The sequence below is a fragment of the Rutidosis leptorrhynchoides genome, chromosome 3 (genome assembly GCF_046630445.1).
Source record: "Rutidosis leptorrhynchoides isolate AG116_Rl617_1_P2 chromosome 3, CSIRO_AGI_Rlap_v1, whole genome shotgun sequence".
Lineage (NCBI taxonomy): Eukaryota > Viridiplantae > Streptophyta > Magnoliopsida > Asterales > Asteraceae > Rutidosis > Rutidosis leptorrhynchoides.
This window is the reverse complement of record NC_092335.1, coordinates 59,223,410-59,229,171: the sequence shown is the minus strand read 5'-3', so window position 1 is coordinate 59,229,171 and position 5,762 is coordinate 59,223,410.

Below are 5,762 nucleotides of genomic sequence, written 5' to 3'. Positions count from 1 at the left end.
TGTGTGGACCATACCTTGACAAGTTTGTCATTGTTTTCATTGATGACATACTTATTTACTCAAAGAATGACCAAGAACACGGTGAACATTTGAGAAAGGTGTTAGAAGTATTGAGGAAGGAAGAATTGTACGCTAAGTTTTCAAAGTGTGCATTTTGGTTGGAAGAAGTTCAATTCCTCGGTCACATAGTGAACAAAGAAGGTATTAAGGTGGATCCGGAAAAGATAGAAACTGTTGAAAAGTGGGAAACCCCGAAAACTCCGAAACACATACGCCAGTTTTTAGGACTAGCTGGTTACTACAGAAGGTTCATCCAAGACTTTTCCAGAATAGCAAAACCCTTGACTGCATTAACGCATAAAGGGAAGAAATCTGAATGGAATGATGAACAAGAGAAAGCGTTTCAGTTATTGAAGAAAAAGCTAACTACGGCACCTATATTGTCATTGCCTGAAGGGAATGATGATTTTGTGATTTATTGTGACGCATCAAAGCAAGGTCTCGGTTGTGTATTAATGCAACGAACGAAGGTGATTGCTTATGCGTCTAAACAATTGAAGATTCACGAACAAAATTATACGACACATGATTTGGAATTAGGCGCGGTTGTTTTTGCATTAAAGACTTGGAGGCACTACTTATATGGGGTCAAAAGTATTATATATACCGACCACAAAAGTCTTCAACACATATTTAATCAGAAACAACTGAATATGAGGCTGCGTAGGTGGATTGAATTATTGAATGATTACGACTTTGAGATTCGTTACCACCCGGGGAAGGCAAATGTGGTAGCCGATGCCTTGAGCAGGAAGGACAGAGAACCCATTCGAGTAAAATCTATGAATATAATGATTCATAATAACCTTACTACTCAAATAAAGGAGGCGCAACAAGGAGTTTTAAAAGAGGGAAATTTAAAGGATGAAATACCCAAAGGATCAGAGAAGCATCTTAATATTCAGGAAGACGGAACCCGGTATAGGGCTGAAAGGATTTGGGTACCAAAATTTGGAGATATGAGAGAAATGGTACTTAGAGAAGCTCATAAAACCAGATACTCAATACATCCTGGAACGGGGAAGATGTACAAGGATCTCAAGAAACATTTTTGGTGGCCGGGTATGAAAGCCGATGTTGCTAAATACGTAGGAGAATGTTTGACGTGTTCTAAGGTCAAAGCTAAGCATCAGAAACCATCAGGTCTACTTCAACAACCCGAAATTCCAGAATGGAAATGGGAAAACATTACCATGGATTTCATCACTAAATTGCCAAGGACTGCAAGTGGTTTTGATACTATTTGGGTAATAGTTGATCGTCTCACCAAATCAGCACACTTCCTGCCAATAAGAGAAGATGACAAGATGGAGAAGTTAGCACGACTGTATTTGAAGGAAGTCATCTCCAGACATGGAATACCAATCTCTATTATCTCTGATAGGGATGGCAGATTTATTTCAAGATTCTGGCAGACATTACAGCAAGCATTAGGAACTCGTCTAGAAATGAGTACTGCCTATCATCCACAAACTGATGGGCAGAGCGAAAGGACGATACAAATGCTTGAATACATGCTACGAGCATGTGTTATTGATTTCGGAAACAGTTGGGATCGACATCTACCGTTAGCAGAATTTTCCTACAACAACAGCTACCATTCAAGCATTGAGATGGCCCCGTTTGAAGCACTTTATGGTAGAAAGTGCAGGTCTCTGATTTGTTGGAGTGAAGTGGGGGATAGACAGATTACGGGTCCGGAGATTATACAAGAAACTACCGAGAAGATCATCCAAATTCAACAACGGTTGAAAACCGCCCAAAGTCGACAAAAGAGCTACGCTGACATTAAAAGAAAAGATATAGAATTTGAAATTGGAGAGATGGTCATGCTTAAAGTTGTACCTTGGAAAGGCGTTGTTCGATTTGGTAAACGAGGGAAATTAAATCCAAGGTATATTGGACCATTCAAGATTATTGATCGTGTCGGACCAGTAGCTTACCGACTTGAGTTACCTCAATAACTCGCGGCTGTACATAACACTTTCCACGTCTCGAATTTGAAGAAATGTTTTGCTAAAGAAGATCTCACTATTCCGTTAGATGAAATCCAAATCAACGAAAAACTTCAATTCATCGAAGAACCCGTCGAAATAATGGATCGTGAGGTTAAAAGACTTAAGCAAAACAAGATACCAATTGTTAAGGTTCGATGGAATGCTCGTAGAGGACTCGAGTTCACCTGGGAGCGTGAAGATCAGATGAAGAAGAAATACCCGCATCTATTTCCAGAATATTCGTCAACACCTTCAACAGCTTAAAATTTCGGGACGAAATTTATTTAACGGGTAGGTACTGTAGTGACCCGAACTTTTCTATGTTTATATATATTAATTGAGATTGATATTTACATGATTAAATGTTTCCAACATGTTAAGCAATCAAACTTGTTAAGACTTGATTAATTGAAATATGTTTCATATAGACAATTGACCACCCAAGTTGACCGGTGATTCACGAACGTTAAAACTTGAAAAAACTATATGATGACATATATATGGATATATATATAGTTAACATGATACTATGATAAGTAAACATATCATTAAGTATATTAACAATGAACTACATATGTAAAAACAAGACTACTAACTTAATGATTTTTAAACGAGACATATATGTAACGATTATCGTTGTAAAGACATTTAATGTATATATATCATATTAAGATATATTCATACATGATAATATCATGATAATATAATAATTTAAAATCTCATTTGATATTATAAACATTGGGTTAACAACATTTAACAAGATCGTTAACCTAAAGGTTTCAAAACAACACTTACATGTAACGACTAACGATGACTTAACGACTCAGTTAAAATGTATATACATGTAGAGTTTTAATATGTATTTATACACTTTTGAAAGACTTCAATACACTTATCAAAATACTTCTACTTAACAAAAATGCTTACAATTACATCCTCGTTCAGTTTCATTAACAATTCTACTCGTATGCACCCGTATTCGTACTCGTACAAAACACAGCTTTTAGATGTATGTACTATTGGTATATACACTCCAATGATTAGCTCTTGGCAGCCCATGTGAGTCACCTAATACATGTGGGAACCATCATTTGGCAACTAGCATGAAATATCTCATAAAATTACAAAAATATGAGTAATCATTCATGACTTATTTACATGAAAACAAAATTACATATCCTTTATATCTAATCCATACACCAACGACCAAAAACACCTACAAACACTTTCATTCTTCAATTTTATTCATATAATTGATCTCTCTCAAGTTCTATCTTCAAGTTCTAAGTGTTCTTCATATATTCTACAAGTTCTAGTTACATAAAATCAAGAATACTTTCAAGTTTGCTAGCTCACTTCCAATCTTGTAAGGTGATCATCCAACCTCAAGAAATCTTTGTTTCTTACAGTAGGTTATCATTCTAATACAAGGTAATAATCATATTCAAACTTTGGTTCAATTTCTATAACTATAACAATCTTATTTCAAGTGATGATCTTACTTGAACTTGTTTTCGTGTCATGATTCTGCTTCAAGAACTTCGAGCCATCCAAGGATCCGTTGAAGCTAGATCCATTTTTCTCTTTTCCAGTAGGTTTATCCAAGGAACTTAAGGTAGTAATGATGTTCATAACATCATTCGATTCATATATATAAAGCTATCTTATTCGAAGGTTTAAACTTGTAATCACTAGAGCATAGTTTAGTTAATTCTAAACTTGTTCGCAAACAAAAGTTAATCCTTCTAACTTGACTTTTAAAATCAACTAAACACATGTTATATATCTATATGATATGCTAACTTAATGATTTAAAACCTGGAAACACGAAAAACACCGTAAAACCGGATTTACGCCGTCGTAGTAACACCGCGGGCTGTTTTGGGTTAGTTAATTAAAAACTATGATAAACTTTGATTTAAAAGTTGTTATTCTGAGAAAATAATTTTTATTATGAACATGAAACTATATCCAAAAATTATGGTTAAACTCAAAGTGGAAGTATGTTTTCTAAAATGGTCATCTAGACGTCGTTCTTTCGACTGAAATGACTACCTTTACAAAAACGACTTGTAACTTATTTTTCCGACTATAAACCTATACTTTTTCTGTTTAGATTCATAAAATAGAGTTCAATATGAAACCATAGCAATTTGATTCACTCAAAACGGATTTAAAATGAAGAAGTTATGGGTAAAACAAGATTGGATAATTTTTCTCATTTTAGCTACGTGAAAATTGGTAACAAATCTATTCCAGCCATAACTTAATCAACTTGTATTGTATATTATGTAATCTTGAGATACCATAGACACGTATACAATGTTTCGACCTATCATGTCGACACATCTATATATATTTCGGAACAACCATAGACACTCTATATGTGAATGTTGGAGTTAGCTATACAGGGTTGAGGTTGATTCCAAAATATATATAGTTTGAGTTGTGATCAATACTGAGATACGTATAAACTGGGTCGTGGATTGATTCAAGATAATATTTATCGATTTATTTCTGTACATCTAACTGTGGACAACTAGTTATAGGTTACTAACGAGGACAGCTGACTTAATAAACTTAAAACATCAAAATATATTAAAAGTGTTGTAAATATATTTTGAACATACTTTGATATATATGTATATATTGTTATAGGTTCGTGAATCAACCAGTGGCCAAGTCTTACTTCCCGACGAAGTAAAAATCTGTGAAAGTGAGTTATAGTCCCACTTTTAAAATCTAATATTTTTGGGATGAGAATACATGCAGGTTTTATAAATGATTTACAAAATAGACACAAGTACGTGAAACTACATTCTATGGTTGAATTATCGAAATCGAATATGCCCCTTTTTATTAAGTCTGGTAATCTAAGAATTAGGGAACAGACACCCTAATTGACGCGAATCCTAAAGATAGATCTAATGGGCCTAACAAACCCCATCCAAAGTACCAGATGCTTTAGTACTTCGAAATTTATATCATATCCGAAGGGTGTCCCGGAATGATGGGGATATTCTTATATATGCATCTTGTTAATGTCGGTTACCAGGTGTTCACCATATGAATGATTTTTATCTCTATGTATGGGATGTGTATTGAAATATGAAATCTTGTGGTCTATTATTATGATTTGATATATATAGGTTAAACCTATAACTCACCAACATTTTTGTTGATGTTTTAAGCATGTTTATTCTCAGGTGATTATTAAGAGCTTCCGCTGTCGCATACTTAAATAAGGACGAGATTTGGAGTCCATGCTTGTATGATATTGTGTAAAAACTGCATTCAAGAAACTTATTTTGTTGTAACATATTTGTATTGTAAACCATTATGTAATGGTCTTGTGTAAACAGGATATTTTAGGTTATCATTATTTGATAATCTACGTAAAGCTTTTTAAACCTTTATTGATGAAATAAAGGTTATGGTTTGTTTTAAAATGAATGCAGTCTTTGAAAAACGTCTCATATAGAGGTCAAAACCTCGCAACGAAATCAATTAATATGGAACGTTTTTAATCAATAAGAACGGGACATTTCACACAAGACATGGGCCGTGAACCTTGTTGTTAAAACTGGACTGAGGAATAGTCATTTAAACTTATGTTGGGCTGTAAGTTGATATTGGGCCGAATGAATCGATATGAATGATGAAATGGGTATAATGATAGTGAACCGTGAATAAATATGAATGATA